Raw genomic sequence first — 26,419 nt, forward strand, 5'->3', positions numbered from 1 at the left:
TGAGTTGTTGACAGTGGCTGGTATAAAAACCCACTTTTCTGGCAGATTGACTTTCGGGTGCCATTGACCTCACATCTTTGAGGGCAGCAAGCGTCAAAAATTGATTGGAGAGTTATAACAGCTGTGGCAAATGACTCATTTCAGCCTTTCAAATCTCCCAAAAATAAATGGTGTAGAAGATCAAACAAATACTGTAAGTATGTTTTCCATTGTTGAATGGCATTCACAGCCAGAAGACTCGAATCATCTCCCAATGAATATTCCATTGTACATCTCTCAAACAACATCTAAAACACAAATCACCCAACTCCCTATCTACACCACTGTCGACAACCGAAATCGAGCAAGAACTAGAAGATTGTATATTTCAAACGGAGTGTACTTCACTACTTGTGTCACCAACGTAAACCTATTGTCAGATTTAATTGGATAGCGATCTTGGCGCGATAAGAGATTCTTCTGCCGTACGGTTGGCATTCGCTCGCTTTTCTTGCGGCAGAAAGGGCGACGTTGGCGAAATGGTGGCGTGCAACTTCGGTCCTTCGGGCCGGATCGCTCCCCAATCACGGGCGACCGTGATTGATTAGAAGATAAATAGATTTGAGTGTCGTACGGGTGGGATTGTTTGTGGTTACAAGGAACTGCTGGCAATGAAATTTCGGGTGGCTCCTTGTGGTTTTCTAGATTATGAAGACACCGATGAAAGTTATTGGACCACAAGTTTCACTAGTATTCGAGACATAAGAGTTGGAGAATTTCCGTTTCAGTATCGAACAACATCTCGATGGTTCTCGAAATGCCCCCTCAGGTCACGCTTTGAATCTTTTTAATGTATGCTTGTCAAGCGAAAGAAGGAAAGTACTCAGCGCTGTGGGCAACTTTGTTTCTCTGTAGCGGGAAATTGTGTACTTACCTGTCTATTACGAAGGCAAATACAGCGATATCTAGATTATGTATCTGCTAGAGGAAATAATTGAATCTGGTTTATTGCGGAAGATAATGACTATCTTCGCTTGTCATAAATCATAATGGGGCTGACGAGTCATTGAGAAAATAAATAATGAAGTTTTCTGTCGGAAGGAAGTTTTGCATCAGGTGGAAGATATCTATTTCAGTATTTTTCAAATTATCATTGCAGTCTTTTGGGGTGGGGGAGCTCAAAACATTCATGCATTCTATCCATTAACTTGTTTTCATAGATTAACTTTTGGAAAGGAAAGGTTCTGGAGTTCTATGTCTCCATCTTGATACATTCATTGACTATTCATCAAAAAGTTTTCCAGTTTATGGGTCAACAGTTTATGATTCATTTTGTCGAAGGTATAATCAACAATGAAACAGGAACAACTTTCTTCAATCGGGCTTGAATCTATTCTTGAACCTCTTTTTTCCCCAACGAAAAATTCGAACCGTAAGACACATTGCCGTTACAATTTGAATATCAAAGAGGAATTATAATAACTGACACTTGTTCCACGGTGCGTTTCATTCCGCTTGTAATCTCCTAGTGAAATCTGTCAAGTTCGAGAGTAGATTCCGCTAAGAGCACAGCGAGAGTGATCAAATAAAAACAAATTTGACATTAAGTCTGATTGATACTCGAAACATGACGCACAATGCCGAGAAGAGAAGACAGAGAGAGAACGAGAGATTTGGAAGAGAGAAATCAGGTAGATGCGCATCGAAAATGACAATAAACCACTTAACTAGGATGATGATGGTGAATGGACACACGTATACTTCGACAGACATTCCAAAAAAAGGCTTTTGTCGCCGTAAAAGCTTTTTGACACAATCGAAACAGCTATTTCATTCTGGTATAGTGCATTTTTATTCACGAGTAGCGGCAAGTGATTCACCCATTGAATTCAGCGCTTCTTCCTATTCTTCTCCACGATTTTTAGCGTGTTCGATGAAGCGAGTTCGAGTACCGCTCTAGGGCTCTGAAGCCGCCATTTTTTAGTGGTTCCCTCGGTGCAAGGTACTTTTACATTTGTCCTTCGAACTACGCATTGTCTAAAAGGCCGCTAAAGGCATTCAATTTGGCTCTTCAGTCGAAACAAGTGGTCTCTCATGAAATGTCATCTGAGTCAGAAATTCCTTTGAATGGACCGATGGAAATTGGAAAGAGTTAGGTTGGAAATCTGTGGATACACAATTATCACAATTGATGCATCACATCTACCACAGAGTTAGGTGGAATGTGGACTGATATTTGCTCAAAATGTTCTTCAAACACATCGCCGTTTGAGTCTTCATGGTGATCGCCAAAATACTCAAACATCAATCAACCAGCCAGAACAAAACCATTCAACACTTCCAATGCGGGTTATAATCAGTCGCTTTCCTTTTCCAGAAGCCGACTTCAATCCGGTAGACCAGCCAGAACAAAACCATCAACACTTCCAATGCGGGTTATAATCAGTCGCTTTCCTTTTCCAGAAGCCGACTTCAATCCGGTAGACCAGCTTTCTAAAAATTCTTAACGTGTACTTGTAATACTTTTTGTGCTACATTTGCCACATCCCATTGGCAGATGAGGACCTGCCGAAATCCTCATAGTATGCAACCATGGAAATACAGAACTAGACACCTTTTCTAAGGCATAGTAACAGCATAAAACCTTCCGTCACCTTCACAATGGAGAAGGAAACCCACAACGAATTGCCATTCTTCGACGTATTGGTAAAGAGGAGCGACACTTAGTGGGACCTATCTATATATCGAAAACCCACACATCTGAATCACGATTCTAACCATCATCGAAAGGAATTATGAAGACTCTAGCCGATCGTGCTCTGGGACTCTGTATTACGAACGTCTCGAGAAGGAACTAGGCATCATCATAAAAGATCTTCAGTGGAATGGTTACTCCGAAGTGATGGCGGAACAGATTTTGGCTCACAAGGAAAAGAAGCCAGTGCTGGCCCTTCCATCACATCAGAGAATTGCCGGAAAGGATAAGAAGAAGTGGGTCCAACATCAGAACCTGCTTCAGATCCGGAAACACCATCCATAGCAGCCTCACGAAAAAAAGGCCATCAAAAGCGGACTGCGATTCCAAGAATTGCATTCACCGGATACCCTGTCAGTGAGTCAAATCATATATCGATGAAACTAAGAGGCCATCGAGCCCACATTGCCAATCACAAGAAAAACACACAGCGAGGATAAACCAGCAAATCTGGAATAGCAGAGCATGTTTGGACTCACCAATATAACAAGTGGTCCCAAGCTGAGATCGTCCACAAGGTGAAACACTTGTTTGAGAAGAAGTTCAAAGAAGCTGCATATATGTCAATGATCAACTCCTGCTGAACCGGTGAAGCGTGAAGAGGAAAGAGGGGATAAATGAAAGCGTTCGAATGATCTACAAATAGTCATCTCTCGGAGGAATATTCCAGTTATCACAAGAACGCGATTTTGGATACTAATAATCGAAACTTCGTTTGGTATCATTTTGAATTCTTAGCTCATTTTTAATTGTTCAAGGTTTTAATTTTGTTGCATATTTTTATTTTATTTTTCTCGTAATTTCATTTCACCTTTTATTGCTCAATATATTCGTTATTTTCAGCTATTCATTTTGATTTTTCAATTTTATTTGTTTCTTACAGAGATTTCAAATCATATCAGACAATGAAAGTCCCAACTAGTAAAATTCAGCGATTTTTTGTTTTGTTTTTCGCAGCTGAAATTCAATTCTCTTATTTCTTTCTGCCTGTCATTGAATACATACTTTGAAGCTTCCATTATTTTGCCAAGGGTCGGTATTTCTTCTTTAAAATAAAATGAATGAACTGTTCTTTTAATCGCAAGTTTGTACTGTTCATTAACAGGCGCAATATTTCTTCATTAAGGATGTTTTAGTTATTTCACAGCTTCATTTTTTTCTAGTTCGGTCGACACGGTACAGAAAGAAAATTCACTGTGTTTTTATTGAATAAATTGCTATCGCTAGTTGTCCAGAGGATCAACAAGAAGTATTTGGGACACTTTTGTAATCAGTACCACTGTCAGTTCTCTCATTTCTTCCATACATTCGAAGTAAATTCCAAAACGTTTCAGAACGTCCTTGTTAATTTCAATTTCCAATATTTCAGCTCTGTGCAACTCGTAAACAAAACCTTCAACAATAAAGTATAGTTCGTTTCGACAGCAGCATTAACTGCAGTATCCCATACAGATATTGATTTAAAAGTTCCATTCTGGTCTGTAATATATTTACGCCGGATTTATTTATTGCTCGGGAGAGTCAGAACCGTTCGACTTCGAGTCTTTCCCTCTCAGCGACCAAATGAAAAAATGATACATCGTCTCAAAATGAGTAATAATATGCTCAGGTAGCCAGTCGTATTGATATATTTTAGCGCTAATGTTTATACTCTAGGAAAATTAGTCGAATGGTGAAAGAAGTAGGGAAATAACACAAAGGTTTGATTCATGTAGTACGTGTTCCTATTCTCAATCCAAATTTTATGGCACAATTCGTCTTTAATATGACCTAGTCTACTTCTCGGGTGATACAACTAGACAAGTTCTGGCGATTACCATTCCTTTGAGGACGTATTATATTCCATTGAACATTTTTTCACATTGAGCATACGTTACATCTCCAAAGAACCAAATCTGGATAATTCTCTGTATTCAGAAGGAATACCGGTGATGCATTTGTCTTGTTGAAAACGGACCTATTTCTTTTTCCTTTGGGGACGTTTTATTGCGTATTTGGTCCTTTTGGTTAGATGCATCCTTGTAGTGGTGAATCCATGTTTCATTCATTGTCATGTTACTCTTGGAAAATATGTTTGTCTTGCTTAAAAAACAGCAAAGACCCAAATACGTATGCGGAAAAGGTGTTCACTGTCTATTGGTATTTTGTCAAGCTATTTCAGATATTTTTCATTTTCCGAGTTTTCCAAACGTTCTTATGGATTTCTTCTTCTTTCTGGTGTAACAACCAGCAACATTCATCGATTTTGACTCTAGCAAAGCAGCGATTTGGATTCATGTCGACAAAGCAGCTCATTTTAATAGTTTTCAGGTTATTCTTGATTTTTAACATTATTCCTTTCTTATCCATGATTGAGATGTGTTGTTGGAATATGGGTACCAATTGAAAGTCTCATGAAAAAGTGTCAGCTCAGTGTTTTTTTTCAATAGTGGAAAGAATCATAGTCTCTGGTGGAAAGCCACATATCATTTTATATTTATCCTCAAGGCATCCATTTTGATTCCACAGTACCAAAGTATTGAGCCAATTTTTGATAATGCTGATATTTCGATAAATGATGATCTCGTTATTAAACATTTATTCAAAGGTGAGCCACCAAATTTTGATTATTTTCAAGTTGTAGAAGGTGAAAATCCCCAAAAATATCCATAAAAACTTATATTCATATTTAGAGTTGGAAAAGATGAATGTGATATGTTTTCTTCACCATCAAAGTATCGTTATTGTATGAATTGATAGAGTTATTTTATGATACATTAGTCCTTACGTGTATCAAACGTGTTAAAGCAAAATCAATTATCTTTATCGAGCCTACAATGAAAAAAATCGACTGATTCTCCCCAATTTCAGAAAGTTATGTGTGCCATTACTTATAGCACGAGTATGAAAAAATCACATTCGATTTTTTGTCTAATTTCGCCAGAGCACTACAGTATCCTCAGGTAGCTGATCGTATTGATATATTTCAACGCTAATATCATATGCGAGCAAACTGTTATTACACGCTTTTGATTCCTGGCCGTAAATAACGCGTGCTAAGTGGGAAAATGTTTGACAAGTACTCGTTAGCCAATTATGTCGTAGGCAGTAAACGAGTCCAAGAGCTACCAGTAAGTGTCAAATGTATCGCCGAACGACAGAGGTAATCAATCCGTTTGCTGAATGGAATGCTTGGAAAAGTAGGATGGTTCAATGACAAGATATGGGCAGTGTTCAACTGTGATTCATATCTGGTGGATTGGTTAGTCTGGTCTATCTTGGAATCTAGGAAATATTAACAATCGGTCGGTAACTCAAAAGGCAAAAAAATATTTTCAAATGTTTCATGGTTATTTTGTAGCCATTTTTCCAAATTGGTACAGAAGTCTTACCAATATTAGTGGCTTTTTATCTAATTAACGTTGTTCTTGTTGAGGACAGAATATTTTAGTACCTCTAATCAGATTTATGAAAAATCAAAGCAATACTGCCTGGTATTGAATATTTAATGCAACAAACTGTGATGGTTGAAACTAAATCCACTGTTTATTTTGCTCTGTACTTTTTTCAGTTTGTAGATATGGTTTAGATTAACTTTCAAATGACTGGATTATCATCTTGCTGATCATGGACAGACACGCATACATATCTGTTTGTATAGGACATACACAGTTGTTTGAAAAAATAATCAAAACCCATAATCATTTGAAAATAAAAATTTGAAAACTCACTGAATACCAATCAACTTTCAGGTTGGTTTCTATTTGAATGGATGACCAAATGAAATATTATTTGCCAATATTCATTCGTGAATGATCAATGATTGAAGTTTAAAAACATTGATGAAAAAATAAAAGATTTGCTTTATGCGTTAATGTCAAAAATATTTAATGCATAACAAAAAATTTACATGAATGATTATCTGATACTGTTATATAAACTAAAATTGTAAATTGTAGTTTCCAACTTGTTAGAGTTGGTTGTGCACATGAAAAATAGCCCACATTGGTCAAAACTGGCCACTTTGAGTAAAAAACAAAGAAATACATGTTTTTTGTTTGGACAAATTTGGAAAAATAATCTGATCGATTTCAATGAGAGACAGCCAAGAAAAGAATTATAATGATGTATAATTGTAACTCACAAAAATATTGACTGAATTATTTTTCGTTTTTGATAAAATAAGTTGTTTAATGTTGATTTTCAAAACTCATACGTAATAAAATGAGCAAAGCACTGACTTAAAGAATCAACTTTTTTTTTCCGTATATTATAATATGCCTTACCGATTTATAAAGCCTCTCAAAAGTCAACTAGAATAAAATATTTTATTGATGTCTTCTGCGTCGATTCCCGTCCCCAGATATTTCCCCCAATATGAATAAAACACGAGCATCGGGAACGATACATACGTTGAATTTTGCCCGATTCGCGGAATAAAAGCAGAAAACAATCGATGCCCGCATCCCAAAAAGGCATCGACTATCGACGTGATCTACACTGATGGAAATCAATCGCATCGATCAGCCGTGCGTCAATCAATGCCTCACGTGTCAATCAGGCCGGACAGTTGTTATGGCTTGTCCTACACGGCTGCTTTACGGTTGGCATCAGCGAGAAGACCCAGCGACAGGTACCTACGATTCTCTCTCCTCTCTTCGAAGAGACAGATCTACATGCAGATATGCATTAGAGGATTCTGTCCGCTTAAGGATCAAATTAAAAGGATACGGTTGTCGTTTCCTTGTTCAAGAGGAAACCGAAGTTATTGGTTGCAGTAGCTCCTTTCAACTGATGCTGCTTGAGCTTGCAGGTTGTTAATTGTATCTTTGCGGAAAAACTGTTAGGGAGGGTTACCAACAATCTAGCTTGATATCAAGAAGTATGAATAGAATGATAACTGGTTATATGAGGTTATAGGAAATCCAGAAGGTACCTAAAACGAACAACACTCACACATATTGTACATAAAATTACTTTACGTAAAAGAGTAATACAAATTATGAAATTATGGAATTGGCCACGGTGGTAGTGCGTCCGACTCACGATCGGAAGGTCGTGTGTTCGATTCCCGCTTCGACCAGATATTTTTCTCGAGAGAATTTATCTGGTTGAAGCTGGAATGATTCTGCAACCGTGTTAGGAATCACACGTTAAAAGGTAAGACCTCGTTAGTCCTTAGCTCGCACAAGTTTCTCAACTTCTGAGAGTTGTCGTTCGTATGGGGGCGGCAGCTGATTAACGGAAAAACAGATTTTTTTAAACAGATGAAACAACAAAAATTAATTGGTGCTCCGAGGCGACTTGATTCCAGTGGCGCATTTGCTTTTTCAGCTGCAGGAAAACCCCTACTTTTGTAGAGTAATACAAATATTATACAAGTTTCAGTTCATTAATGATTTGTGGTATTAGTAATGATAAATCCCAGAATGAATCGAATGTTACCGATGAGTGTCCACATGACTATTGAGCTTGTTCCTTGTTACTCAATTTTTGTCCTATTTCATCAAGACTTTTTGGGTTTCTCGATAATTCTATTTACGTCCCCGTGAGAAACTTTCAAAAGAGAAAGTGTTGAACGTTTTGCTTTATATGTCCTTTGAAACGAGAATGGAGAATTTAGACTTGATTCTATGATAAAATAGTGTTCACCACTTTGTCTAGCGACGGCATTTTCTTCATTACTTTTGCTAGTACTTTGATAAGAACACCCTCCATACTAGAAATATTAGTATTAATATATCATAACAGATACATATTATCTGTAAACGAGACCCCTGAGACGCGAAAAATAACAAAAACTGAAAGAAACTGAGGACTGTTGAAAATTATGACTAAAGTTCCAGTAATCCTGATGAAGAATGTAAATGTTGAAAGAATTCAAAATGAACACACACCAAACATTTTGGAAAGTTTAAGGATTGAGTGGAGAAATTGTGGTGAACACTAGGAAATGTAGGTTTTATGTTAGAAAGTGTGGTGAATAAGACAATGTCTCTATTTTTCGGGTTTGAAGGCTATGTCGCGAGTGGCCAGCGAAACGACAGGATCTGATTACTATTAACCCAGGATGTGTAAACCTTTGAAGAAGCTAGCCACTTTCGCCACGCCCTTCAAATCCGAAAAATAGTGACACTGTGCTGCATAAATTGGAAAGTGTGATGAATATATTGGAAACTTGCATTATCGTTTTCAGAAAAGTATCTGGTATTTCCAGCGAGTCGCTTTCGTTTTGTCGCGCAAGAAATGATATTCATCAACTATGTACACATGTTGATAGATTATGCAAATAAAATCTGTCGCTAATCAATGTTTCCCGTCACTCAACTGATAGAGATTGGTCGTGTTCTATTTAGAAAATAATTTCGTTTTGAATTTATGGTTTCGGAGATGATGTTGCAAATATAATGTATGGATTGAAAAGTCACGAAACAGATCATATGTCGAGTTCGTGGTGTTTGCCTGTGGTTCCCAAACGATTTAATGTAAACAAAAGTGGTGGTGTAGTTATAATTGGGGTCGGAGATGTATGCCCGCATAGAAGCATGGAGTTGGATGGATTCTCATAGACGGTACCGAGCTAAATTCACAAGGTCAATTGTTAGTCTTGCAGAAAGGAATTTCTTTACTCAGGGACTGCCAATTTATCGTTTCTTGAGCATGATTGAGCTTTAGAAAGTAAAGTCAGTAGTTTCATTTACACAATGGAGAAAAATAGTTTGAATTACTTGTGACTGCACCTAAATTCTGACTTAAGTCTTGTTTTGCGTATCCTGCAAAAAATTTGTAAATATTTATAATGAACAATGATAATTATAGAGCACGAATTTATTGATTATTCGAATGAAAATACGAAATCGAGTATATTATTGGCTTTTTTGAATTACCAACGTTAATATTGTTAGAAAAACTAACGATAATATTGAAGAGAAACTTTTAGGATCTTTTGTTGGATTCATCTTTCTGGATCGAATTTAATTTTGGTTGCTCATATTTTGGTATCATATTTGCATAATACTGAGCTGTATCTGTCCATTTGTCTACAGCTAAAATCTCCGTCCGTCACTATAGTATCCAGTGAAAAATATTTTGTGATTATTTTCAACTGATTTCTGCTCTGCTGAAATTGTTCCTTTTCCAGATGCGATGAAAGTTTTCCCAGCATGGTCCTAGGTATATTTTCCCAGTATGATTTGTGTTGACCCTGATCTGGTTCCAATGATTTTGGTTTTACCACAGTTGGTACAGGGTACATAGTGAATCAACAATGTCTCGAATCAATACATACTCATCAGCTTTTTCGTTTCTTGCGATTCTTGGGTCAGACGAGTCTTCTTGTCACTTATGTATTCATCAAGAGCTCGGGCGCAGTATACCTTTCTGTAAGAATACTGAACAAAAAAGTTTGGAAAGTCATCGTATTTCTAGTTCATATAGAAAACAATGAGAAGCCAAATGTTGATGTGATTGTGTAAACGATGAACAACAAAGAGACCTGTTCTAACTGGATATAATGTATTGAATAAGAGTATTGAAAATAATATTCACCAAACTTGTTCTACTATATGAATATGATAAATCCAAGTGAGATTTTTCTAGCAATGTTAACAGTACCAGAAAACGACACTATCAAAAAATGTATATCACTCAAGGTAGACTCAATCTTCAGGTCTATCAACAATGGCAGATATAGTCACCCCACCCCTGTCACCCCACCTTTTATAAGAATATCATTTTTGATTTGGTTGTTTTTTTATTACAACAAAAATAAAAGTTTCTTCAGTTTTCTTGCAACAGAACATACAAAAGAAGTTTTGTTTTTTCTATATCATGAAATGGATCGTCAAATTAGATCTTTATTTTCTAAAATGTAATACATTTTGCCGGCAAAAGGCGTCATGTTTATGAATACATGAAATGTTGTTTTTTTCAAAGACTTTATAGTATTTACAAAAATACAGTGAAGAATAAAAATAACAGACAAAAAAAACAGACGAAAAAAACATCAAAGATAAGAATAAATGTAGAAATATGTTTATCAATGAAACAACACAATTTTAAAATTACTTGATATGAATCGTAATAAACATCGTGGTATACCGAAAGACTAGAATTTGTATGTAAAATACTCTTCCAAACTGTAGAGGCACTTTCCCAAAACAAGGTTCTTTACTGATTTTTTAAAATTCATTAATTGATTTAATATTTTTTTTAGATGGCTATATATTTGTCTACAAGTCGCTAGGCGTATACCTTTCTGTATGGCTTTCAAACTTTTCTTTACGTTCGTGTTGATATTTTATTTCTGTAGAAACGTGGCTTACACGAGTCATGCATATTCAAACCTCTTTTCTGGATAACGAATATACTCTGCATCAGGATCTGACTGCCTGAGTCCCAGAAAGGAATTCCATACTGAAGATGACCCTCCATAAGTGAATAATATGCAATTATTTCTTCCATACTGGAGATGACCCTCCATAAGTGAATAATATGCAATTATTTCTTCTGAAAATCCGAGTTTACAAGATATGACATTTATGGCAAAGCAACCAAAAGATAATTTCCTTTTCTAAGCAGAATTGTAAGTCGATTCTATTCAAGTTCCGCCAATGGTTATTGGGAACAAGTCCAAGTATGACTTGCAACACGCGAGTACGGTCCATTATAAGTAAACTCATTAGTTGTTTCGTTAACAAGTTAACAAGATGGCAGCGTTATCACGATCGATCGAAGATGATATTGTAGGTATCAACACACCGCAGGTATAAAAATAGTCCACATCCAAGCCATACGGCCCCCGATTGCTTTCACGAGACTAGTTGCTGTGTTAGTTGCTCCGATCTCGTTTCTTCGGATGATTCCATACGAAATTATAGTCGTAGACCAAGCTGACCCGGCTATAGTATGTTGTTAACTTTTTCTCTCTTCTCGTAGATGTACCTACGTGTACTTACCGTTGAGTTTTTATTGCGGAAATGTGGTATACACTTAGCTTGTTTGCGATCCGTCACGTTTTGCGCTGGCCAATGGGGAAGATGAGTTTTATGAGTTTCTAAGCAGTTTTTTCTCAGCAGCGACTGTGGAAGTGGACCCTTTTTACCACGAGAATTGAGATCTTAAGACGGTAGTTTTTCTAGAAACTCAGAAAATATCTCAAGTTTTTCCAATACATAAGACCCAGGATCGTAATGTTATTAGTTACTATAGGACAATTTCACTTCTCAGTAACTTTACGAAGCTCTTGGAGGTGATTATGTACAACCGTATTTACTTGTCAACCAAACATAGATATATATAAATGAGGATTTTCATTGTCAGCGTTTGAAATAGTTTGAGACTGAAATATTTGCCAGAAATCAGGTTGGTTAACGAATTCAAATAGCATTCTTCAGTCGCCAACTAAATACAGATCGAAAACCGGCCAAAAATGTTAAAAGTGCGACCAAGTTAGTAAATATAAGAATAACGCCGTCCGCTGACAGTATATTTTAACTAGCTCGCGATTCTGGGAGTTTACATTCTTCCGAACACACTGGACACGAATAATTCAGAGGCCAGACAAAAACCCGAATATCTCCACTCCACTGTCGAGTGCCACCATGGTCGTCTGCACCTCCGGTACGACCGAGCACCACCCTGAAACGGTACGACAACGACGAACATAACAATGAGTTCGATACGACGGCCGAATTCGACAATCTCGGGATTCCAGATCTTTATCCTAATTGTTCGAGGCTCAGTTTCGGGTTATAAATCTGAAATTTTTATATCTACATCTGGAGTCCCACACGGATCCCACTTGGGCCCGTTCTAATTCATAATCAATATTTATGATATTGAAATATGCTTCCTATAAAGTCGAATTCAGCTTTACGATGACGACAGGAGAGTATTCAAAATATTTCCTTGCGCTGAAGTCTGAGAAGATCTTGAGAGATTTATTTATCCTTTTTGAAAACCATGGACTATTCTTATATCATTGAAAATGTAGCTCCATTACTTTCATACGTAATGTCAATGCCGTGAACCATATTACCTCTACAAAATTTACTGTATGATGTACATAACAATGAATAGTACAATGTAGAGTACGGTAATGTACGGTACAATCTAGGATACGACGAACATAACAATGAGTTCGGGATTCTCAGGATTCATGATCTAAATCCTAATTGCTCGATACTCAGAAGTCATGAATCTGAAATATTCACACCTAAATCGAAAGAAGATAGTTGAAATTGGAGATTTGAGAGTAGTGATCGATAATTGATTATTTAGCGGATTTCTGCTTTAAGTGTGAATATTCTTTCTAGTTGAACCTATAGTATTGAACAGTGTAGGTACAATGCAAATATTTCGTCAATATTTAATTCACGGTAAAACATGCAAAGAAATAGGGCACATTTCAGAATGTATTGTTTTGAAAATAGAAGAACTCTATCCGATTCTAAATTTATACATAAAGGGTGGAAAAATAGATATAGTATTGATTAATTTCAATAGAGCCTGTGCAATAATTGGTAATTCAGTACAGAATATGTCTACTTTATTCTCAATTTCTAGCCTATCGCTAACTTCATACAAAATGTTTTTCTATTCAGCTTTGACAAGTTTCAATAATGAAATAGATAGATAGATAGACAGACATTTATTGACCATACAACAATTTACATTGTACATAGTACACTGTTCACTGACAGTACGAAATGAATTCTAAAATACTATAAAATGCCCTAGATAACAGATAGCATTTCAATTTTGTTTTGAATCTGAACAGGTTTGGCCGATTCTTCAAGTCATTATGTAGCATGCCAAAAAAGTTTGCCGCAACATATTTTGGGTATATTTTATAAGTCACGTTGTTGACTATTTCCAATCTGAATTGTTTTTTTTGACGGGTTGGGTAGTGGTGGACATCAACATTTTGAATAAAATCGTTTTTAGGAATGTAGGCAAATATTAATAATTTATACAAATAGATACTCGTGAATGTCAATATTCTCTTTTATTGGAAAACATCTCTGCAAGATTCTCAAAAACCCAAGTAGAATATCAATCGTATGATTCTTTTCTGTGCTTTGAAGACTCTGCTGCCGCCAGTGGTGGGACCATAAACTATAATATTATGACTAATAGAAGAATGTACCAATTCATAGTAAACGCTCATGAGACCTTCTTCATTTAAACATTTCTTCAAATTTCGCAACGCAAAAAAGTGCTTATTCAAGGTGGAACATAGTGACTCAATGTATTTGTTCCATTTGAGGTTTTCGTCGATGATTGTACCCAAAAATTTGAGGATACTTTGAAATGTCATTGATGAACTGTTTATATACAGGTTTTCACCGGTGGTTCTTCCCGTAGTCGATTTGTGGAATTGAATAGCAACAGTCTTCGAGTAGTTTATTAGTTAATTGTTCTTCTGACACCACTGGTCTAATTGATTCAATACGTTTTTCGGAGCTATTAGTTCACCTCTGTTAGGGCCAGATATCAAAATTGAGTAGTCATCTGCGAACAAGTAAACCTTTCAATCTTTCACATGTTCGGGAAACATTGAAAAGTTCACAATTTAACATATTTCTGAGTAAATTCATTGGAAAATATTATCAAAGCTGTTTAACGAGTCTGGAAAATTATGAACGATTTGGAAAATATGTTGAATTGACGAAAACTTCATTAATAATCTTGAGTTTACCAGACCCAAATTTCATCCAAAATTGTAAGCCCATAATTTGGATTTTGGTTAACCAAGCAGTCTTGATTGTATCAGGCATAAATCATCCCATTGTTTTAATTTTTTGTACTCACTGGTATGTCGAAGATACAATCATCAGATTTAAAATTTTGTTAACGTCACTGTGCCCACGAGTATACTTTACATTACATTCTTCATGAATTAATGAAATCACCGACATAAACGTCAATTCCGTTCAAATTCAGAAAAGTCTTCGCCAAATGTATGTCGTTATAATTGGATTATCTGGTTTTCTCAATATATTCGCAACTCTTATAAGACAAGATATGTCATTTCAGTTTGTCGAACTAATGAATCGAATGTTTTGTTTTCGTTTGGTGTGTTCAATAATTCATAATTTCGGGATGTTTTTATTTTTTTCTCATGGTTTGAACATGTGACCGGGACTGAATTCGAAAATATTTCGTGTAAGACTTGAATTGGAATGAACAGGTCAATTTCTTCGAATTGCTGTTCTTCAATTCGGCGCTTATAATTCTTTGATACCGAAATGTTGATGAAACTAATCGATATTTGAAGGAAAACGATGGAAAACTCTATTTTTGTATGATTCCTGATTTCTGATGATTCCTTAGTTGGCTAATTTGGCAAACCCACACCTTTCAACCAAATCACAGTTGATCAATTGGTCAACTCGATCCAATAATTCCAATTTTAGTCAAGAAGGAACTTTATTGAAGTTTTCAATACATACAGAATGATAAATGTAGAGTAAAAATCCACTTTCTCTCCTCCAGAGTATTCAGTTGTTCTTCAGCTCCAATTTACAATCTCCGACACTGGTCGCTTGAATTCCGAGGTTGATGTTTTAATATGAAATAGGTAACTGATGCGGTTTGCAACTTTTGAGTACTTTGATTTGTATCAAAGTTACTCACGAGACCATATATTACATTTTTATAATTCAAAATCCGATAAATGCCTGCTGAAAAATAACTACTTTCCCGGCTAACACCGCGATGGACATTGAATTATTTCCTCAGTGTGGAAACTTCATGAACGTCTGTCGAACATAATTCAATGTCCATCGTGATAAAAGTCAGGATAATAGTTGTTTTTCGACAGGCATTTATTAAAACGTACTGTGTAGGACCGTCGGGAGAGGTATTGTTATTGAGGTAATTTCAACGAATGAAATTGGGAAAATTTTAATGAAATACGATTTGGAACATCGAGATTTAATTTCCGATGCACCACAAAAACGCAAATTTAACATACTTGAACTTCTTGCCATAATCCGAACTGCAGCATCTAGCAATATTTTTATTTCTGTGTTTCTAAAAACAATATATTATATTCTTTCGGTCTTCATTGTTGACAAGTTGTGAATGTGTGAAAGAAATATTAATGAGGCATATGAAATGACTATTATTGTAAGAAAATAAACTGACTTTGTTTCACAACTTAAATCAAACTGATTATACTGTGCATTTCTTTAATTTCCCCCTCCCCCCTTATATTTTTTTAACGGGCCAACTCAAAAAATTGAAATTTGGGATAATGAAAATAATGTATGAATAATTTATTTTGAAGTGAAATTAACAGATGAAACTTTCGAAACCTGGAAAAACTAGATAGAAAGAGGGGTCTAGTGACATATTTTTTTGAAACTCCTGGCAAATGCTTCACAACTAATACAAAATGGCGCAGATTTAAATAATTGCCTGAATACATTGACATTTAACTACATAATATGAGGTAATAAACTTGACGACAGTTCAGAAGATGCTCGAAATGGTTGCATTGAACTTCTAGACATATGAACAGCCTATCCGATATTTCACGCCGAACATTTTCGAACACGGTAACGTCAATATCTCTACAAATATTTATTATTCTCTGCCGTGTATTCAATATTGAAGCAGGTTCAAATTCGCACACCTTTTGCTTCAAATAGCCCCATAAAAAAAGTCCAAAGGTGTCAAATCTGGCGAGCGGGCTGGCCATTCTGTAGGATCTCGACAGCTAATCCAACGACCGGGAAAAGTAGTATCCAAATAGTTTTTTACTGGAGTAAGGTGGTGGTGCTCCATCTTGTTGAAATACAATATCCATATCGAATTCATTAGGATTCGCTTCGACGATTTCAGTGATGAGAGGGTCAACAGTAGTTTCCAACATATTCAAATACAGTTCCCTGTTGAATTTTGATCAATACATATGGTTTCCCATATTCCCAATATTCCTGCCTAAACGTGAATTTTTCTGGATATTGTGTATATTTTCCCGGAAAACGTGAGGGTTGGTGTCACTCCAATAACGGCAATTTTGTCTGTGAACATTGCCTTTCGTACATTCGTCACTAAAACAAATATTGTGGAGTTAGGTAGGATATCTTGCAATGGTTTCCATCATGATTTCGCATAATTCTGTTCTTCGATCAGGGTCATCTTCAGTTAATTGGTGTACCATTTTAATTTTGTATGGATGATACCTATTCCTCTTCAAAAGTCCCCACACAGTAGAAGAAGACACCTCACAAACATTCGCGACGGAATAAGTGGACTGTTCAGGATTTACTACCATCTCACCAATTATTTGCACTTGCTGTTCTCCCGGAATGGATGGATGACCTGGGGGCTTTTTGTTATGTACACTACCGATAGTTGTGAATTTGGATACAAGTTCCATTTAGAGATTGTTGACGTGGTACCTTTCTACTAGTAAAACCGAAAACTAAATGAGAATATTGTAACTGAACAATGATGTTCATTGTCGTACTGACATTTTTTGACGTTTTTATAAAACTTAACAAACCTTATCAGGTTGTTGTAATTGCCATATGGCCATAGTTTGTCTTCAGGAAATTATTAAATGTTACGCCATTCTATAGTAGGTAAAGATATTGTCTTCATATTCTAGGGTTGTAAAGTGAGGAACTCAAAATGATGTACCATAAGACACCCCTTTCCATTTAATTTTTTCCCAGGTGGCGCCTAGTCGCCATCTTGAAAGTTTCATCTGTCAATTTCACGTCAAAATAAAGTATTCATGCATTAACGTCATTATCCCACAAGTTTCGACTTCTGTGAGTTGTCGTTCGTAGAGCTGGTTTACGGAAAAACAAATCTTTTCACCTATCTCCGTCAGTACCTACGTTTATCAACTTGACCTATTGAAAAACCTTTTCCACACCGAAATTGTTAGATGTAGAAAATGAAACTTGCGTTGACGACACTTTTGGAGCACATGCTTTGCAAAATATAAGGTGATTAGTTGCAGCATTGCCCATCCATTCAAATCTAGTTAAGTTCTCCTCCCGAAGCCAGGTGAGTCTGCCGAAACAAAAATTTTTAATTGCGTTTACCGATAATTACGGGGAGTACGGTAAAACACGAATATCGATTGAGCGGGGCATTTAATTTCCGAGTTAATTCGAAAAAGGAACGATAAAACCGAACTGCCGATATTCATTCCATTAAGAGAACACGTTTGGCATAAATCTCGTTTTAATAAATTAAATTCTCATCGAAAAATTTTCCCATAACATCGACCGAGAGAGTTGGTGTGTAACCTGTAATAAATAGGTCCATTTTTTTACTATTTATTTATGTCCATACGTCGTATAAACTCGGGGCGATTTCATATAATAAAAAGTCCCACTTTCCACGCTGCGCGCTCTGTAATTATAGACTAAAATTAAAACGGATCACAATCAAAACAAAGCGACTTCTCAAAAACGTGCAACACCATCCCATGGAAACTGAATGCGGACCGATACTATATTTTATATACTGAGTTAATAACTTAACGCCCATCCATTTCGAGTATGATTTACGATTCGAGAGGCAGGTGAGAGAGGGTTTGTGACCCCCGAAAGGGGGGTTGGATTTCACCTGTCCGCTTGTGTCGGAATTAAATTTTAACTACTTCCTCTCTCGCAGATGTCTCGCGAGAATCGGGAACCACTTTCGAAGAACTCTTGTCGGTGGTTATCCCGATTATGGCTATTAAGCCGATAAGTTCACACACGCACAGCTCTTACCAAGGAAACCGAGCTCGAAAAGAATGAAAAAAGATTCGTTTGAGATCCAGAGATGTATCGTTTTGACACCTCGCATTATAAACGTGCGCTCGCATTGAAGAATTCTTATATTAGTTCACTGCCATTATCAATAAACGTTTTGTTGGTGGACTTGGATAGATGGGAATGTTCGAAATATTGTTACGTTTTCCCCGTAAGTTGACCAATAATCGACTACACTGAATAATCAAACTTAACTTTATTTCACTTCAAATACAACAAACACTTCAAGAAAAACTTCAACTATACTTTGAATTTCTATCGCCCTACTAGATCACTTCGCGTACGGCATTGTAACTTCCGCTTGACTGTCTCGATAAACTCGCGGCTAGTGTTTATATATCGTAATCGAATGCGTTAGAAAATTTCCCCGAAATTCTATCGAAATCGGTAGCATTATTCTCGCTGCTTCTAGAGTGGCGTGGAATCATCGTACATTCGCGTGCTCTTAGATACATCACCATTGGTTTATGGCTACCAGTGGCGGCTGGCGGTATTTTCTTTCGGGCATGATTTACAACAATATTAAACACAAGAGTGGCTACGCAACACAACACTTGCTACTGAAGAAAATCCAGTTTTCTCTCTTCTATATTTTCTAAATTTTTGGCAATAGAATGTACAACATTTTGAAGTTCAGGATCATCCGTTACTGGATCCTTTAAATGAGCCCTTGACAACGTATCGGCAATATACATGCATTTCCCAGGAATGTATTTTACTTTCAAATCATATTTCATTTTGTTTACCTTCAGTTCCTGGGTAAGTTGAGTTTTGTACGGGTGAAAGCCCAAGTCACGACGCAAAATGCACCAAGTTGTGGTCTGCGACATGCCGAGCTCTTATGAGCGATGCGAAATCGACTGCCTCGGATTTTTCTGCACACTCTTATAGACAGCGGCGAGGTTTTGGGCAGATCCTGCGTTTGTTCGATGTACTGGTGTTGGTTGATCGATTACTGAACCAACGGACCCAAATTCATCTACCACGATTATGGCGACCGTAAAATGGGCGAACGCGCGGTACGTTGCCCGAAAAGAACACCCATTTTAATAAAACAATTTTATTATTTACTATGGTAATTTGGTAAAAATAGACTGAATAAATGACAACTGATTTGGCAGATATAGCTTCAACAAGATGGCCATTAACAATTGTCCAAGTCCAGAAGTATCTATTGAGAGACCCTTCAGTAACACCAAATAAGTATACGAAATTGTGGAATATACTATTTTTCAAGTTCACAAACTACTGCCTTTATTCTTTAGAGCTTTTTAAGGAATGTCTATTTTCACCAAATCTTCATTCGCAAGAATAAACCCCTGTATGGTAATAAATCTTCGAGGAAAATATTTCCATAGTGTAATTATATACTCTAATAAAGTTTAATAACAGTTTCAACCAGGAAACTAGATCACATCGCTTGTAGCAGGTTTGATTAAAACTTTAAAGACATTGCCGCTCTATTATGTTGGTTTTCCTTAGCCTAGAGTATATACAGTGGTTATTTTGTTAACTGAAGCAAAAACCACAGATTCACGTAGTTTCATTTTCATTTTTGAACAGTAAATATTAGTCTGTATGTATTTGTTATTATAGAAAGGTAGAGACAAGAGTCAATATTAGCAATAATTCGGTTGTAATTGTTGATTGAATTGATTTCCTTCCAATTTCCAGTTTGTAAGCATGCCCTTCGGTTTGGTGATCTCTCCCGTCGTAGCACATAGAATAACGGACTGAGTAAACTTCCAATAATTTCAAAGTCAGCTTCTAGACTATCGTTGTTTATGATAATTACTCTTTTGCATAATATCGCCATAATAGCAAGTCACCGACACGAATACCCGTAGTTGTTACAGCAAAATGTTTTCACCAAATCCGAAAACAATAGCCTGCAATATTTCATTAATTATTTTTATTGCAGCTATTGTTGCGCAAAACGGCTATTATGATCTTTTGTCTGCCCGAGTTGCTAAACCCCATCCTAGTCTTGTTCTGACAATATGTATTTTTTTGTTGGCAGGATGTCGGGTTTGGAAAATATGTTGTCGGTGATTTCCTAACAGATGTCTCACTAGTGATCTTCTTCTAATATTTGATTTACTATGACAATAAAGGTCATTGGTATTGTAAAGGAGTTCAAGCATACTATTGGCTTGGAATCCAAAATACACAAATGCCCAATGACCTTCAACGGAATGGTTACACCAGAGCGATGGTAGAACACGCCTTAGCTAGAAGACAGCAAGAACTCGACAAGGAAGAGAAGCCGCCACAACCAGTACTTGTACTTTCCCATATCAGAGGATTATTGGAAAGGATAAGACGGATTGGGTCCAAGTATAACATCAGGACTTGCTTCAGATCTGGGAACACTATACGTAGCAGCCTCACAAAAACTAGGCCACCAAACGCGGACTGCGATTCCAAGAACTGCATTTACCGGATACCCTGCGAGTGCGGAGAATCATACATCGGTGAAACTAAGAGGCCATTGAAAGTTCGCATTGCTGAGCACAAGAAACAGCGAGGAGAAACCAGCAAATCCGGAATAGCAGAGCATGTTTGGACTCATCAACATAACATAAAGTGAGCTCAAGCTAAAATCATCCTGGTTTAGGAGAAAATTCAAAGAAGCCGCGTATATTTTGTCCAACAACGCATTCAGTCAAGCTAGCGTAGAGATACGTAACATATGGAAACCTCTAATCAAGCGAAAAACGACCAACTCCCGCCAAACGGTCATCTCCCGCTAAAACCAATGAAGCGGAAAGAGGAAAGAGGGGATAGGTGAAAGCACTCGAATGACCTATAAATAGTCGATCTCGGAGGAATAAGTCCAGTTATCACCCGAAGACGATTGTGGATACTAACAATCGAAACGTCGTGACATAACTTGGTTTGAAACCTTTTAATTTTCAGTTTTTCATTATTTGTTAATAATATTTTTAATTTTTTCAGCTTTTATTAATATTTAAATTTGTATTTGTTTGGTTGTTGCTTGTATATTATTTTTTTGTAATTTCAGTTTTTGTTTTTTGTTTAATAAAATTGTTATTTTCGGTTAATGTTTTTAATTTTTTTCAGGGTTGTCAAGTCAATTTATATTATATTAGACAATGGAAGTCCGAACTGATAAGATACACTATCATCATTATTATTATTATTATTATTATTATTATAGAATGTTATGTTAGAAATAAGAGTTCTAAAACAGTGAAGTTCGAGGTATACTGAGTTGAAACTGAAAACAATGAGCAGCCACGATCCGTGGCAAATTTCTTATATGATTCTTGAATCAAATGTGCCAAGTCGCTTGAAGGCTTCCTGTCAAAGTAGTCGCAATATGAATGAATATAATTGTTTTTAATTGTTCTTATTCTTTGATAAAATTACAAGCACATGATTATTCTTTCGCAATCACAAAACAATTCTCGAAATACACATTGAGTGGATGTTGCATGTACATTTTCCATTGCCGAAGTACTCTTTTGGAATGTTCTAATATATGAAAACAGCACGAAAATGACCAATTTCGTATTTTTCAACAATAAGATTTCATTGTTTCGATATCGTATCCTTCAATCTCATCATTCTCTTATCGGATTGAAGGAAATAATCTGATTGAGTTCTGCAACCTTTTATGGACATAGCCATGAGAAATTTTGTAAAGAATGATTATGATTATGATAAATCAAATCAGAACTACATCATTATTCGCTTAATGTGGATTCTTCCAACAGGTATTTTCAATTATCGGCAACATGCTCCAAAGTAACTTTAAAATTTTGTGGTCTGACACTCACATTAAGTCGACATTATTCGTTAAACCCTCTAAACCCCTGGCTAGACGCAATTAGCCAATTCTTTCAACTTCTCCAACATCCTAGCTACTGTTTTTACTTTCTCTGTACACAACAATACCAGCCATTGTATCATAATCCCTCACGAGCCGTAGTCATCCAGTCTGGGCTTTTGAAAGAGTTTTTAAGGTTTGGATTCGAGGCGCCACAACATTTTCAAAGCCACTCATTACGTCTACAAAACCCTCTCAAGTATTTATTAATGCTTTGTTAGTTTGACGGACAAGTGTTTGCCACTTCGAGCACTCTTCAACAAAGGAAAATGAAAACATTGTCGAATCACTTCGAAATTGGTACTTGAACGCTGCGCGTGCCCATTTACCTGCGAGTTGATGGGGGAAATTTTCGAAAATTAACAAACAGTTTTGTTATTTTCATTGTGTATATCGTGAGTCTCTGCTTTGAATTATTATGTATTTGTAATGCACTGTTTGAAACCTTTGGTGTAGTAGTGAATATTACTGAAATTTTATCCCAACATAAAACCGTTATTTTAACACCTCGACACGTGTTTCGATAACCAATTGATCATCTTCAAATGGGAGATTGAAACATCCGTTATTTTAACACATCGACACATGTTTAGATCACCAAGTGAAATTTGGTGTAGTAATGAATATTACTGGAATTTTATTCCAACACCAAACCGTTATTTTAACACTTCGACAAGTGTTTCGATAACCAAGTGATGATCTTCAAAAGGAAGATTGAAACTTCCGTTATTTTAGCATCTCGACACGTGTTTCGATAACCAAGTGATCATCTTCAAGAGAAAGATTGAAACTTCCGTTATTTTATCACCTCGGCATGTGTTTCGATAACCAATTGATCATCTTCAAATGGGAGATTGAAACTTCCGTTATTTTAACACATCGACACGTGTTTAGATCACCAAGTGAAATTTGGTGTAGTAATGAATATTACTGGAATTTTATTCCAACACCAAACCGTTATTTCAACACTTCGACACGTGTTTCGATAACCAAGTGATGATTTTCAAAAGGAAGATTGAAACTTCCGTTATTTTAACATCTCGACACGTGTTCCGATCACCAAGTGATCATCTTCATAAAAAAGTTTTAATCTTCCTTTTGAAAATCATCACTTGGTTATCGAAACACGTGTCGAGGTGTTAAAATAACGGTTAGGTACTAGCCGATACTGGTCAACAGATGAAGTCCGATTCTGCTCCACAACAACGCCCGTCCGCACATTTCACGAATTGAACGAATTGTTCTGCCTCAGCCATCATATTCCCCAGACCTCTCGCCAACCGATCAGGTAAAAACGGCTTTCGTTGCCTTCATCGAATCCCCAACACACAATTTTTATGCTGACGGAATTACTCGACTTATGTTACGTTGGCAGAAGTACACTTATTTAATATTAATAATGATCTCAGGCATAGTTTCGTTTTTGTTATGAGCAGGGTTGTTATAATTTATTGTGCTCCAATTCAACTCATTTTTAGGTTCTGAAGTAGACTGTTGAAATGCCATTTTTTCAATTGAAACTGTTTTGACATCCTTTCAGTAACAGTTTGAATTGACATCTTTCTCTCATACAAATCTAGAATAAAATAGTATGAAACAACATCTGAAAAATCTGTCATGCTGCATACTGTCTAATATAAAATCCAATTTTGCAATCTACGTTTTGTACCACTCAATCAATCTTTCACATTACGAATGCCCAAAGTTTTTTCCAAGGAAATGTTTTTCATCCGCTCGCAACATATTCAAGGCAATTAATCCGTTCTTGCGTACTCGAATAATTAGCTCCGTATTTCACAAAGCGTGGAAGAAAACCTTTTTGTGAAGAAATCAGACTCGATATTTCTCATGGTAGAGCGGTTTATCCTTGCTGGTGTCAGATGTGGAGGAGTTCGAGGGCCTCACCGACAAAGTTAATATGTAGAGCACATATATTAACATATATTAAACGGCCGAAGGCACTCGAGTGCCTATTGTCCGCAGAAGCGTACTGCGGTGGGAGAATACGAGGGGTGTACAGAAATTTCGTTTGGCAATGAAACGATTTTTGAAGCTGAATCAGAGGCGCTCCTAGTCCAGGAGCGCCTCTGATTCAGGGCTTTTTCGACCAGGAGATGTCGCTGTTTCGTTGTTTCGTTTCCTTGGGGATAATCCAAGGTTCATTATGCTGCCTTTATTATTCATCATTTATAATAGTGACTCATGGTGTCACATACTATTTATGAACTTTGTACTATTTAGGGATGCTTGTACCTTGATAAATTCACAAAATTGACAAACATTTTTTAAATAAACTCGTGTCGATACAATATGTATGAAGGAGAAGGCAATGACGTTAGTGTGGAGTAAAGAAAAATCAAAGATGGTGACGAGCCAAAAGAGCACTAAGCCACATCTTCACTTATAATAGTCACATCATCATGTGCAGCACATCAAAAAATGCAGAATTTATTAACAAAGAGAAAATAAAGATGAAGTGACAAGTCAGAAGGGCACTAAGCCGTATCTTCGCTACTAATAGTCGCATTGTCACGTGCAGCACATCAATTGAAACGGAAAGGGATGATGAATTCTTGATGAAGAACAATCAAAGATAGTGACATGCCAAAAAGGCACTTAGTGATACCTCCATTAATAACAGTCAGATCCTGATGTGCAGCACATCGAATGAAAGAAGCAAGCACATTGAATGCATTGATAAGAAAAGGAAAACAAAATATGCCAAAAGGTCGCTTTCCGGAATAATTTATAGGACTGCCATACTGTGTGTGCGGAGATGTGAAAATTTAAAGTTGAAATGAAAAGCGAGAACTTAAATATTTTCTCACATCGAGTTGAATTTGATATATTTATTTGATAGTTTTCCACTCAAGTAAACTTACTTATATCAGTATTGAATGACAATAAATACTAACTTAGATAATCATACCGCGCCATATTGTTATGTTAACCTGTTCAATGATTTAATGTACCGCAAGTCCTAAACTAATTCACTATTGTTACATCAGTGGTGGCCAGGTTTCTCGAAAAGTCCTTTTAAAGGACCAATAATTTGATAGTCACCCAATTTATTTTTTTATGTTTTTCGTAGTTTCAACGAGTCCATGAATGGAAAGTTGTTTCGAAAACAAATCCTCATGGTTTTCATTCCATTGTGCATTTCGCACAATTAGAATATCCACTTTCGAGAAATCTACGTCACTGGATACATCTCCGGTAGGTTTTAATATTGCCGGGTGCCGTAAACACACACAGGCAATGCCTTGGGCACCGCGGCCTTCCGACGAGGCATCTGGGAGATAAAATAGCTCAACTCTTCTGACATGTCAAACACATCATGTACATTTTATTTCCTTGTCCGTCCAAGTTTATAAGCGTCTTTTGACAGTACGTATACTTAGACGATCGTAAGTCACCCAGGTCCGGCTAGTAAAGGATTTCCAATGGGCACCGGTGAGAACGAAAATTGACTCAAAAATAAAAATATAGTTGACATTTTGTAGATTTCTCCAAAGATAAAACACAAGCACTACAGGAAAAATTTTAAGATGCTCTAAGAACCGTGCCTGTGAATTTGAATCACTGGATATTAAATAAATTTGAAAAAACGTTTAAAGCAAGTTTATTCCACATAAACGCAGGTCTACAAACGAAAGAGTCCTCAAACCTCGAAACGATAAACAGCCACTGTCCGTCGGGTATATTTGTTTCATTTTCGTCTTCAATCAGGCGGATGGCTCTTTTCTAAATGAAATCCAGTAGCTTCAGGGTATGCTTAGGAACGGAGCTCCAGACATGAGAACAATACTCGAAAGATGGTCTAATCTGAGCTTTATAAATCATCAAAAGTTGCTGAGGTGTGTACAGATTTCCAAGATTTTGAGTAGCAACCTTTGAAATTCCAGCGACATGACTGTGCCAAGACATATTGGTATCTATTTCAACCCCCAAAAAACCCATCGAAGTGGAAAGCGGAATATTATATTGTATTATAATATATTATATTATATTATATTATATTATATTATATTATATTATATTATATTATATTATATTATATTATTA

The 26,419-nt window shown here is 36.4% G+C and overlaps 1 protein-coding gene across 1 annotated transcript in view; it reads right to left on the reverse strand.

Moving 5' to 3' along the window:
• grn (GATA binding protein grain) overlaps positions 1-26,419 on the reverse strand; it is a 125,224-nt gene that overhangs the window by 19,162 nt on the left and 79,643 nt on the right. The window lies entirely within an intron of this gene.

Source organism: Leptinotarsa decemlineata, unplaced genomic scaffold, assembly GCF_025532065.1.
Source record: "Leptinotarsa decemlineata unplaced genomic scaffold, Ldec_3_MD MMD2_tig00001064_RagTag_RagTag, whole genome shotgun sequence".
In the NCBI taxonomy this organism is placed as follows: domain Eukaryota; kingdom Metazoa; phylum Arthropoda; class Insecta; order Coleoptera; family Chrysomelidae; genus Leptinotarsa; species Leptinotarsa decemlineata.